The sequence below is a fragment of the Trichomycterus rosablanca genome, chromosome 12, assembly GCF_030014385.1.
Source record: "Trichomycterus rosablanca isolate fTriRos1 chromosome 12, fTriRos1.hap1, whole genome shotgun sequence".
In the NCBI taxonomy this organism is placed as follows: domain Eukaryota; kingdom Metazoa; phylum Chordata; class Actinopteri; order Siluriformes; family Trichomycteridae; genus Trichomycterus; species Trichomycterus rosablanca.
The window spans coordinates 10,318,295-10,332,382 of NC_085999.1; the positions used below are offsets into that span (position 1 = coordinate 10,318,295).

At 39.1% G+C, this 14,088-nt stretch overlaps 1 protein-coding gene across 1 annotated transcript in view; it reads right to left on the reverse strand.

Annotated features, from left to right (window-relative positions):
• The window catches only part of itgb5 (integrin, beta 5), a 46,958-nt gene that overhangs the window by 15,583 nt on the left and 17,287 nt on the right, over nucleotides 1–14,088 (reverse strand). The gene's annotated exons all lie outside the window — the stretch shown is intronic.

A 14,088-nucleotide genomic window follows, 5' to 3' on the forward strand; every position in this document is an offset into this window, starting at 1 on the left:
CATTTTTAGATAAACTCTATCTATTTCCTCGGCTGCTCCCGTTAGGGGTCGCCGGTGGATCGTGATCCGCATTATTGATTTGGCACAGTTTTTACACCGGATGCCCTTCCTGACACAACCCTCCCTATTTATCCGGGCTTGGGACCAGCACTACAATGCACTGGTTTATGCATCCTAGCGGCTAGGTACCTATGGGACAATTCAGTGTCTCCAATTGGCCTGGCTGCATGTTTTTGGACTATGGGAGAAAACCGGAGCACCCGGAGGAAACCCACGCAGACACGGGGAGAACATGCAAACTGCACAGAAAAGACCTGGACTGCCCCACATGGGCATCGAACCCAGGACCTTCTTAATGTGAGGCAACAGTGCTACCCACTTAGTCACCATGCCGCCCCATTTTTAGATTAAACTAGGAAAAAAAAAACTAAATATAAAAAATATTTGATGAAAAGAAGGTGGCAAAATGTAAAAGATATAAAAGCACATTACATGTGTACAAAAAAACTGAAACACAATTAAAGCTACTTTTACTAATATAAGCGTTATTTATTTAAATGTGATTCTCTGGCTTGTCATTTCATATAATGCAACCGCAAAAAAATGCTTTTATGAAGTACTTTTCAGTTGCAGTCAACAACTTTGCAAAGATTAAAGTTGCAATGCTTAAAGAATGACCTCACCACAGTCAGAGCAGCTCTAAATAACAGAGCGGCTTAAAAATAACACTTGAGCTCTGTGTGGGTAGTTGGAAAACCCAGGAATCTGTAAAAAAGTAGTTCATATTGGTCGTATTGGTTTGTCTTTCTTTCCTGCTAAGCACAGAATCAGCACACAAGCATATTATATAGGAATCCTACAGGAAAATTCTACATAAGCACTTCCTGAGCCAACTGACATCCTAACAGTATGTAAACTAAAATGTATTAGTGGGTTACATGGAAAAATATAACACTAAAGCACATTTTTATACATGTGTACACATTGAAAAACAAAGAGCTGTGGTTCAAATCAAACACATTTTTCATGCTTTTAAAGGTGACCGTAAATAAATTATCCTGTCAAACAGCCTTACAAGTAACTACAAAGAAATAACACCTCCGGTTAAACCTGCTAGTTTAACATGTGCTCTCCAGACCACCATGAGGACCAAGTACTGACATGTAGGCAACAGTAAATTACAAGAAGCATTACCGCAGATATCTTCGTGTGAAGTGCTGGAAGGTTTCCAAACTACCAATTTCCCAGGGTGAGTACATTCAGAGATTTGGTGTTTTTAACCCTTTTTTGTACTATTTTCTCAGTAGAGCACTAATAGGAAGACTCGAAACTTTCCAAGGGTCTCACCCAGCCTTGTGAGATTTATACAACTGGGCTTTTGATTTTACTTTAGCAAAACAGCTTGTTTTATGACACAATGTCCCAGGTATTAAAGCAAAATCTAGATAAACAATGACATACAACAGCAGTCAGTTCTTTACTTTTATATTTCACAGCTTAAAAATAAAAAGCTTGTGTGACTGAGGCCTGCAAGTCAGAGTGTAGATGACATAAGCTTATAGATTTCAAGAGAATTTCGAACTGAGACTCTGTTGAAGTGTTAAAATAAACCAAACTTTGCTACGGGTGGAATCTTGTGCAAATAAAAAGGTCAGACTGTAAAAAATAATAGCATCATCCAGAGGTGTGTGATCTCTGTTTTTAAGTAAACATGGAATTTCATGCAAGACATGCCACAAATCCAATACAGGCTATACAAATATTTTTTCTGTTATAGTTTTTTTACGTGTTTTTTTTCTTATGTTAAATAAAGCATTAATTTATCTCAAACTTTCAGTGTAAGCAATTTTTTTAATGCATTTTCTCCCCATTTCCCTTCCAATTTAGCATAGTAAATTTTTGTCTTCCGCTGCTGAGAGATACCAGATTGCATCCGAGGAGAGCATCGGACATGTACAGCCCTCCTCTTCTCGCCCCTGCATTCTGGACAGGCATCTCTTCCGCCAATCAGGGTCCTTACACAGCGTATGAAGACCCACCCACACATAGTCTGGTCGTTTTGTAATTGCTGTTATAGTGGAGTAGAAGATGGTGCAACAACAGATCAGTCATAAATTGGAAAATACAAGGTTGCATCACTCAGTAACAATTTTCAAACTGTCACTAAAAATGTTGGAACAAAATCTGGAGATTCAAGCATAATTCAGGAGATTCAAAGATAGAATTTTCACTGCTGTGAAGCAACACAATACAAAAAGCCTAAAATCACCAAGCATAACACCAAACATCAGACTGTACTATGAAACACAGCTATTAAACCCTGGAGCAATAGAAATTCTCTGTAGTAATGAATATTCTTCAACAACTAACAGTCTGTTGGACGAGTCTTGATTTGGCAAAAGCCAGATAAACACAACCATTTAAAATGCAATCCTACCTAAGTTTGTAAAAGAAGGATTGGGTCTGGACCCCATAGTTCCAGTAAAGGAAACTTACTCAGAGGAAAGTTACTGCCTGGAATGACATCAAGAAAATTGTTATTATTCTAACTTTGTGGTCACAGTTCGGTCACAATAATATGGAAAGCTTTCCTGAAAGACTGGAGCACAGCAGCATAGAGGCTGACTAACTACATGTTACTGCATAAAGATTTAATATGACATGTCCACATATTTCTAACCATCACAAAACACAGAACATACATTCTTACATAAAAAAGTTAATGATTTACATATTCATAATGAATTTACCAAGCAGGAAGGGCTGTTGGTTCAGTGACAGGGTGTGGTGTCTGGCTGCATGACTGATTCACTGTAGTTTACTCTTATTTCTTAAAAATTATTTTATCCTCTTAAAATCCATGAACCCACTAGCCAGTCCAAATGTAATTACATGTATTAATATAACTGCTAATGTACAAGGCACCAAGTTAAAGAACATGCAAGTTTTGAAGCTCTCAGGTTGGACAAAGAAAACAACAGAAGAAATACGTTGCATGATTTTGCTGTACTGTACCAATTAGACAAGTTTATTTTTGGGGTAATGTGGGTTTGGGGGTTGGGAATGCACGCACCAAGTTGAGAAAAGAGGAATCAACTCCAAAATAAGTAGGGTTCTGCTAAGACAATGAAAAAAAAATATATTTATAGTGTACATTTCGAGGTTCTTTGTAACACTACATAAAACTGGTTCCACTTTTTCAGTCTAATAAGAAAATATTAATATTAATACTATTTATGCAAGTTTATGTGAAAAATATTAGAATCATGCAAGATATTAAGACAAAAGTTTGATGTAGCTATGAAAAAGGCTTAAGGTCTGTGCTGAGAACATCCTGACCTCTTCATGTTTCCACTTTACCCTGCTGTGCTCACATTGAGCTGTGCTTCAATTCTAACAGTTCATTATGTATGATGCATTTGGATGGTCTGTTTCTAATTTGTGTACCCCATGCACCAGTCTATAAAAGAAGAACGATGCAGTTAAGGTGGAAATGTGCCTAACACTGTGGTCGATGGCTTGCTGTGTTGCACGGCAGTTGTGTGACACATTACATATGCGGCTTATAAACTGTTTGTAATCATCTTTATAAAACAGTCTTGGGTTTGAAACAACAAATTTAAACAATCCAGAACAGATGCACTAGCGCACAGTTTCAGATTTTGGTAGAGGTGAGGAAAGCTCAGATTTACAGTAAACTAATGCAGGCCAACAGCTCCAGTAATGTGACAACAGTAAGGTCATGCACAGCCAAATTATGCCAACTTTTATTTGATATTGCTTTTAAGTTTAAGTAAAAGTTTTTATCATTATGGGAGATTCATCATAGATTGATAAAAATGGGAGTTTTGTTCATTCGAAATCAAATCCACACACAATGAAGTGTGCAAAATTCAAGGAATATTTTATAAATCTAAATGGCAAGTTATTCAAACAAAATTTTAAGTGTAATTGCTGGCTATGATTTTAATGTTTGAAACACAAAAATTCTGTTTCAAAAACAAAGCAGCTGTGAAATCATCCAATCGTCACTGAAGTTTTATTCATAAACTTTGATTTCCTCTGCCATTCAGCACAACCAACAATAAAGAAGTTCACACGCTTTGGGTATGGTGTTCTTGTGACTATATGCCACACCCTGAAGGACTGAAATGATGACTGTTGGCATCTCTCTGTCTTATCGATCTAGTTGTTCTGACAGGGATGTTGAACTATTTGATATGGATCTATAGCTTTTTCCATTCAAGTGTCGTTTTATAATTGTGTCCATAAAAAGCTCCATCTTTCCCACTCACTGTCCATTTTATCAGCTCCACTTACCATGCAATTTTATTAATTTTTGGTTGTTTATTGGCCGACAACAAGAAATACTATAATAGAAGATAAATAAATAAATGACGATGTCGGGCGATCATCCAGTATAAACTAACATGACCATGTACAACATCCAGTACAGAAATCACTCCCCATAATGTTTGTTTTTTACAGATATATGCACATCACATATACAAACACACAAGTCAGAACAACATAAGAAGCACCGTTATGTTATTATTACTTTCTCAACACTTGCATGATTTACACTGTATATGAAGTAAATACATGCATGTCAGCGCGTGCATGCGCTTGTATATTTATATTGGTTTTTGAAACGAAAAACGACTTGTTTCTCCCGAACGTTCCCCCAACGTCCCCCCCCAAACATTCCCCCAACGTTCCCCCACGAACGTTCCCTCAACGTTTCCACATGAACGTTCCCTCAACGTCCCCTCAACGTTCCCTCAACGTTCCCCCAAGAACGTTCCCTCAACGTTCCCCCAAGAACGTTCCCTCAACGTTCCTTCACGAACGTTCCCCGAACGTTCCCCCAACGTTCCCCCAAGAACGTTCCCCTAACGTTTCCCCCGAACGTTCCCCCAACATTCCCCAAGAACGTTCCCTCAACGTTCCTTCACGAACGTTCCCCTAACGTTTCCCCTCGAATGTTACCCCAACGTTCCAAAACGAACGTTCCCTCAGCGTTTCCCCCGAACGTTCCCCCAAGAACGTTCCCTCAACGTTCCCCCAAGAACGTTCCCCCAAGAACGTTCCCCTAACGTTTCCCCCCGAACGTTCCCCCAACGTTTCTTCACGAACGTTCCCCTAACGTTTCCCCCCGAACGTTCCCCCAATGTTTCCACACGAACGTTCCCTCAACGTTCCCCCACGAACGTTCCCCACGAACGTTCCCTCAACGTTCCCCCACGAACATTCCCCACGAACGTTCCCTCAACGTTCCCCCACGAGAAGTTTACCAGCATAAAGATGAGCTACAAAGTATTTATTTATTTATTTATTTATTAGGATTTTAATGTCATGTTTTACACACTTTGGTTACATTGATGACAGGACAGAGAGCCACTTTTTACACAAGACTCATCAGTTTAAGTCTTTAATGTCAAACACGGTCATAGACAATTATGTGTCTCCAGTTCACCTCACTTGCACGTTTTTGGACTGTGAGAGGAAACCGGAGCTCCCGGAGGAAACCCACGCAGACATGGGGAAAACACGCAAACACAGAAAGGACACAAACCCCTTTACATGGAAATCAAACCCAGGACCTTCTTGCTGTGAGGCGACAGTGCTACCCACCGAGCCACAATGCCGCCATGCAAGTCCATGCAATGTATTGAATAATGTGTGTGTTATTAGTTTAAGCAGAAAGTAGGGGTGTGCGATATGGCCCTAAAATAATATCACGATATTTCAGGTTATTTTTGCGATAACGATATTTTTGGCGATATAACAAAACACTGAAAAATAATTTATTTATTTCGAGAAAACACTATTGCAAAAAAAAATAATGTTCAGTTTTTATTTAGAATTAATATAAGTTAACACTTTGTAAAAAAATTTAAGACGTATGTAAGAATTACGCACACTTTTCTGTATTTTGTCTTTCCAGTAAAAATAATGTGACATAATGTAATGGCGGAGTCAGACAATTTTCATAGGGGTGGCCAGACTGAGACCATTGCTCACACAGGGGTCGCACAGAAACTGATACCTTTTTTTATGTGGTCACTCACTCATTTACCTATACAGGCAGTGAGTGCAATTACATCATGAAGACCCGCATACTACTAAGCTTTTTTTATAACCGCCCAATCTGGCAACACTGGAATGCGCAGAGCCCGGTGGCGCCTTTACTCGGAGCGTGCCACAATTACTACTAAGTACAGTAGTAATAGTACTAAGTAGCAGTAGTAGTAGTACTAAGTACAGTAGTAGTAGTACTAAGTACAGTAGTAATAGTACTAAGTAGCAGTAGTACTAAGTACAGTAGTAATAGTACTAAGTAGCAGTAGTAATAGTACTAAGTAGCAGTAGTAATAGTACTAAGTAGCAGTAGTAGTAGTACTAAGTACAGTAGTAGTAGTACTAAGTACAGTAGTAATAGTACTAAGTAGCAGTAGTAGTAGTACTAAGTACAGTAGTAATAGTACTAAGTAGCAGTAGTAGTAGTACTAAGTAGCAGTAGTAGTAGTACTAAGTACAGTAGTAATAGTACTAAGTACAGTAGTAGTAGTACTAAGTAGCAGTAGTAGTACTAAGTACAGTAGTAGTAGTACTAAGTAGCAGTAGTAGTAGTACTAAGTACAGTAGTAATAGTACTAAGTACAGTAGTAGTAGTACTAAGTACAGTAGTAGTAGTACTAAGTACAGTAGTAATAGTACTAAGTACAGTAGTAGTAGTATTAAGTACAATAGTAATAGTACTAAGTACAGTAGTAATAGTACTAAGTACAGTAGTAGTAGTATTAAGTACAATAGTAATAGTACTAAGTACAGTAGTAATAGTACTAAGTACAGTAGTAGTAGTACTAAGTACAGTAGTAATAGTACTAAGTACAGTAGTAGTAGTACTAAGTACAGTAGTAGTAGTACTAAGTAGCAGTAGTAGTAGTACTAAGTACAGTAGTAATAGTACTAAGTACAGTAGTAGTAGTACTAAGTACAGTAGTAATAGTACTAAGTACAGTAGTAGTAGTAGTATTAAGTACAATAGTAATAGTACTAAGTACAGTAGTAATAGTACTAAGTACAGTAGTAGTAGTATTAAGTACAATAGTAATAGTACTAAGTACAGTAGTAATAGTACTAAGTACAGTAGTAGTAGTACTAAGTACAGTAGTAATAGTACTAAGTACAGTAGTAGTAGTACTAAGTACAGTAGTAATAGTACTAAGTACAGTAGTAGTAGTAGTATTAAGTACAATAGTAATAGTACTAAGTACAGTAGTAATAGTACTAAGTACAGTAGTAGTAGTATTAAGTACAATAGTAATAGTACTAAGTACAGCAGTAATAGTACTAAGTACAGTAGTAGTAGTATTAAGTACAATAGTAATAGTACTAAGTACAGTAGTAATAGTACTAAGTACAGTAGTAGTAGTATTAAGTACAATAGTAATAGTACTAAGTACAGCAGTAATAGTACTAAGTACAGTAGTAATAGTACTAAGTACAGTAGTAATAGTACTAAGTACAGTAGTAGTAGTACTAAGTAATAGTAGTACTACTTCTGTGTTGGTGGTTGACATTAATATTAAGAGTATTACTGAACTGTTTGGTGGAGGTGCGCTGTTGAATTGCGTCCCTGTGTGAACCTGCGTGCAGAAATACTTCCGCAAAAAAGTTGCCGGCAAAGCGGTGGTTGGGGTTTGGGTTGCCAAAGATTAATTTATGGTGGACTTGGAGTTTTTGGAACGAGCTCCTCCACCGCAGAGCCGCTTTCCGCCATACTCGTTGCTGTGCCCAAATGACCCACGTAACGAACGTACGCCATTTGCGTAGCTGTGTGACGTCATTACGTAAACAACGCAGATTATCGCTATTATTACGATATGGGCTTTTTTGTATCGTTTTAAAAATTATACCGGTATTATCGTGAACGACACGATATAGCACACCCCTAAAAAAGACTAAATCCAGACAGACAGATCACACTAAAGTGTCTGACTAACCAGCTGTTTGAGTGGTTTATATAATGGAACAAAATACTCCACATTAAAATAGGTGTGTATTCCCAAACATACATGTGTATTCTCTTACACAAAAACACAAGACAAAGCTCAACAGTAACACCAACATTTAACAAACATTTACGGGACTCTTCCTGCATTACACACTGCTTTAGGTATTACACTGCTAATCAGCTGCAGATGTGTAACAATGAATTACAGTTCATGGGAAAAACTGTATTTTAGCAGAATTACTGAACAAAGACAGGACGACACGTGAACACTGCCACAAACACATCATTTAAACATTGTATTTACTAAAGAAACAAACATGCACGACTCTAACAAATAAACCCCCAAAAACCTTAGTCATGCACTTATGTCCTTTACACGCAAAAAAGCATCACAGCACGAGATCAACAGAGGTTATAGAGTTTCAGTTCAGCACAACTGTAAAACTTCCAGCGCACGACTGGCAGCCACGTCTATTTTCTAGCTCCTTCTACTGTGGCTCATTTAGAAGAGACCAGAATCTGAACTTCAGAACTATTAACTATTTTCACTGCCACATGGCCTTGAAGAATTTGCACGCCAGGCCTCCTCACCACAGACGGCTCCGGCAGTGAAAGGCCACATTTCAGTTCTCAGCAAACAACCGTGCTACTAATCAGCAAAGACGGACAGCTTAACCTTTTGTAAGCCAGACCAAAGATAAGTGAGAATCTCCTGACCCGACAAAATAAAATACCACAAACAAACCAGACGTGATGCTAATCATTTTAATAAGGAATGTAATACAAAAAGTATTGGGACACTCCTTTTTAATTCCTGAATCAATGTATTTCAGCCATAACAGTTGTGAACAAGTGTAATAAACCAATTATATAAAGGACATTATATGCTTCCAACTTTAAAGCAACAGATTAGGGAAGGCTTTTTCCTGTTCAAGTATTACTGTGCCACTGTGCACAAAGCAGGGTTTATGAAGTTTATAAAGTTTAAATAAATATAAATTAAGGCTTTTTGAGCAACATTAGTGCCCAGCTAGACCGATCAGCCATAACATTAAAACCACCTCCTTGTTTCTACACTCACTGTCCATACTCCATCTGTTTCTCTACATACTTTTTTAACCTGCTTTTACCCTATTCTTCAATGGTCAGGACCTCCACAGAGCAGGTATTATTTATGTGGTGGATGATTCTCAGCACTGCAGTGACACTGACATGGTGGTGGTGTGTTAGTGTGTGTTGCGCTGGTATGAGTGGATCAGACACAGAAGCGCTGATGGAGTTTTTAAATACTGTGTCCACTCACTGTCCACTCTATTACACACTCCTACCTAGTTGGTCCACCCTGTAGACGTAAAGTCAGAGACGATCGCTCATCTATTGCTGCTGTTTGAGTTGGTCATCCTCTAGACCTTCATCAGTGGTCCCAGGATGCTGCCTACGAGGCGCTCTTGGCTGGATATTGTTGTTTGGTGGACTATTCTCAGTCCATCAGTGACAGTGAAGTGTTTAAAACTCCATCAGCGCTGCTGTGTCTTATCCACTCATACCAGCACAACACACACTAACACACCACCACCATGTCAGTGTCACTGCAGTGCTGAGAATGATCCAACACCCAAATAATACCTGCTCTGTGGTGGTCCTGGGAGAGTCCTGACCATTGAAGAACAGCATGAAAGGGGGCTAACAAAGCATGCAGAGAAACAGATGGACTACAGTCAGTAATTGTAGAACTACAAAGTGCTTCTATATGGTAAGTGAAGCTGATAAAATAGACAACAAGGGGGTGGTTTTAATGTTATGGCTGATCGGTGTATATAAATGCTCTTTTGACTGAATGGGCACAAGTTCCCATAGACATACTTCTGTTTGTTTGTTTTTTGCAATTGTCCTCCCAATTTAGTCGTGTCCAATGACCTGATTGCATTTCGCTTTCTCTCTACTGATGCTGACTTCCAATCCTGTCCAAGGAGAGCCATGACTAACACACGCCCCATCCGACACATGAGGTGAGTTCATATGTGGATCAGTATCGCGCTCCTGATCACATTGTCCCTCGTCTCTGTGCAGGCGGCATCAATCAGCCAGCAGAGGTCATTATTGGATTAGATTGGATTAAATCCCCTCCAGCACCCTCCCTGCGAACGAGCCAATCATTGTTGGTGTAGGCGCCCAGCCTGCCGTTAACAGAGCTGAGATTTGAACTAGCATATTTTACCACTGTGACACCTGAGCGCCTTAACACAATTTGTTTTTAAAACCGGATGTCCAGCAAGTTCATGGTCAGGTGTCTAAATACTTTTGGCCATATAGCACATCAAAGGCTTGACCATGTAAATCAGTAGATCAGGGCCCTTAATTGTGTTCATGAAAATGCAATGAAAGTAACATTATCTAACCATGATAAGCTACCAACTGACACAGATACCCGCCTAGCCACTGTGTCTAATTTTTTGATTCCAAGTTTAACTCTCATATGAGCAGCAGCAGGATGTGAAGCATGATGTGTCCTTGCTTCCCAGACTACACAAACAAAGGCACAGCTGAACAGCTCAACTGAAAATCAAATCATTACTGATAAAGTTCAAACTGCACATACCACATCAGCACACACATTATGTTTGCTCCTCAGAAACACATCAGAACACGGACAGTGTAAATCAATATAAATGTTACAAATACAGGACAGATTTGATCAGTATTTTGACATGTTAAATTAGCAGTTAAGGTACTAGACTACTAAACGGAAGGACTTAAGCCCCACCACCACTAAGTAGTCACTGCTGGGCCCCTGAGCAAGGCACTTACCCTCTAATTGCTAGCACTGTAATCCAACACAATTGTCAGTTGCTTTGAATCAAAGAATTTGCTAAATGCCAATGCACATATAATTTCTGTTTAGCCTGCACTATGGGAAGATTCACACTAAACTAAGTGGCCATGCAGAAGGGGTATAATTAAAACCATGAGAATTTATTTTGGGCGGCTCGGTGGCACTGTCACGTCACAGCAAGAAGGACCTGGGTTCTGCCAGTGTCTGCCCAGTGATGGACAAGCCGCCTGTCTGGGGTGTTGCCTACCTTTTGCCCAATGAATCAGACCCCTGACCCTGACCAGGATAAAGTGGTTCTAAAACAGACAATGACTGAATGAACAATTCATGTAGTAAAAGAAAACTCAAAGCTCGACTAAGAACAGCTGGATTTTATAGAGTAAGCAGAAGTCGGTCTTTTTATAGAAACCTAGGCTGCTAATTCCATCTCAGTGGCCCTGTGAGAGACTCAGAAGGAGGTAAATGAGTTCAGTCTGTCCTTTCAAACAGCAGCACTGTTGTGGATGCAGTTGCAGTTAATGTAAAAAATCTGCATCCACTTGCAGAAGAACATGCATGTTATCAGTCATGACATTTCAAATGATATTAGCATAGTAACCCTTACAGGGCCAACATTTCTAAAATATTCTGCTCATAAGTGTTGAGAAAAAGACTATTTAATATTTGGATGTTGGCCAGACAACCCAGCTTCCCCACTCATCATAACCACTATGCACTATGCAGCATGTAATTTCTGTAGCATTAGTGTCATAAACAGCCACATTTATAAGATTGAGCAGCAACTAACAAGATACTTAAGTTATCATTATGGAAAAGTGTCGCTTGAGATTGTCATATGATTATTATAATTACTATTATAATGATATTTATATGATACATATTTGTATATACACTGATCAGCCATAACAGTAAAACCACCTCCTTGTTTCTACACTTACTGTCCATTTTATCAGCTCCCCTTACCATATAGGAGCACTTTGTAGTTCTACAATTACTGACTGTAGCTCATCTGTTTCTCTGCATGCTTTGTTAGCCTCCTTTCATGCTGTTCTTCAATGGTCAGGACTCTCCCAGGACCCCCACAGAGCAGGTATTATTTAGGTGGTGGATCATTCTCAGCACTGCAGTGATACTGACATGGTGGTGGTGTGTTAGTGTGTGTTGTGCTGGTATGAGTGGATCAGACACAGCAGCACTGCTGGAGTTTTTAAATACCATGTCCACTCACTGTCCACTCTCTTAGACACTCCTACCTAGTTGGTCCACCCTGTAGATGTAAAGTCAGAGACGATCGCTCATCCATTGCTGCTGTTTGAGTTGGTCATCTTCTAGACCTTCATCAGTGGTCACATGCTGAGAATGACCCACCACCCAAATAATATCTACTCTGTAGTGGTCCTGGGAGAGTCCTGACCATTGAAGAACAGCATGAAAGGGGGCTGTCTATCTATCTATCCATCCATCCATCCATCCATCCATCCATCCATCTCTTTATGGATCTATATCTCTATCTCTTTATGGATCTATATCTCTATCTCTCTATGTATCTATATCTCTATCTCTCTATTTATCTATATCTCTATCTCTCTATTTATCTATATCTCTATCTCTCTATTTATCTATATCTCTATCTCTCTATGTATCTATATCTCGATCTCTCTATGTATCTATATCTCGATCTCTCTATGTATCTATTTCTCTAGCTGCCAATTAATTCCTTATAGCGGTAGATGGAGAATAATAAAAGTCTAAGACTTATTAAGTCCCCATTACATTAGAACAACAAGATTTTTTGGCATGGATGGGGTGACAAAAAGGAGCTACTGTACCGGTTTAATTAATGTTTTCTCAGTCATCATTGCTGGTGGAGGCCAGCCAGCAGCTCACTCCCTGTCAAATGACCATTTTGTCCCTGGCTGACAGCTCTTGCTGACTACAGAAAAGGCAGAGCTGTGAGGATTATAAAGCATGATTGTGTGCACAGACAAACAGAATGCAGCCAGATACAAAGCTCCCACTGTGTTATGACAGGCATTCTTAGTGTGGGTAGATACGGTGCTTGAGACTGGCATATTAACATGTTAAAATGTTCTTTTTTTGTTGTTTTGGTTGGACCAGCCTCAAAACTGATTTCAGATGGACCATCTTGACTGCTCTCAAAATAGATGTGTTTATATTACTTGCATGCATGATTATTTTTGTGGTATTCGGTTGAGGTTGCAGTGCTGAGTAAAAATAGCAAGAAACCAATACTTAAAAAAACATCAAAGCATCTAGCAAAAAGCATCTAAAGGCACAGGCACCAAATATTTTTCCACTGAAAAGTCGTAGCTGAAAATGACAAACATTAACATTTACTGTTCTACTTACACGATCAGCCATAACATTAAAACCACCTCCTTGTTTCTACACACATTGTCCATTTTATCAGCTCCACCTACCATACAGAAGAACTTTGTAGTTCTACAAGTACTGACTGACATTCTCAGCACTGCGGTGACAATGACATGGTGATGGTGCGTTAGTGTGTGTTGTGCTGGTATGAGTGGATAAGACACAGCAGCGCTGATGGAGTTTTTAAACACCTCACTGTCACTGCTGGACTGTGGGCAGCGTCCTGTAACCACTGATGAAGGTCTAGAAGATGACCAACTCAAACAGCAGCAATAGATGAGCGATCGTCTCTGACTTTACATCTACAAGGTGAACCAACTAGGTAGGAGTGTCTAATAGAGTGGACAGATATTTAAAACTGCAGCAGCACTGCTGTGTCTGATCCCCTCATACTAGCACAACACACACTAACACACCATCACCATGTAAAATTAACTGCAGTGCTGAGAATAATCCAACACCTAAAAAGTACCTGCTCTGTGGTGTCCCTGTGGGGGTCCTGACCACTGAAGAACATAGGAATCTTTGTCATAATTTGTCTTCAATTTCAGTTTTAAAAAAATCGGGGAAAAATTGTATCGTGAACCCAGTATCATGAATCTCATCGCATCAAGGGTAGAGTGTATTGTTACATCCCTAGTAATTATGTTTCTAATTATAATATATAAACAGTGAAATGTACATCCTCTATTAGCTGCAATATAGCAAAAATCCTCTATAATTTATTTAATATAACGGTGACAGTATCACAATATAGAATAAAAGAAGAAGAAAAGAAAAGAACTAGAACTAGAAGTGTCTAGAACTCAATGTCCTCCTGCTGACTTGATCGGACATAGTT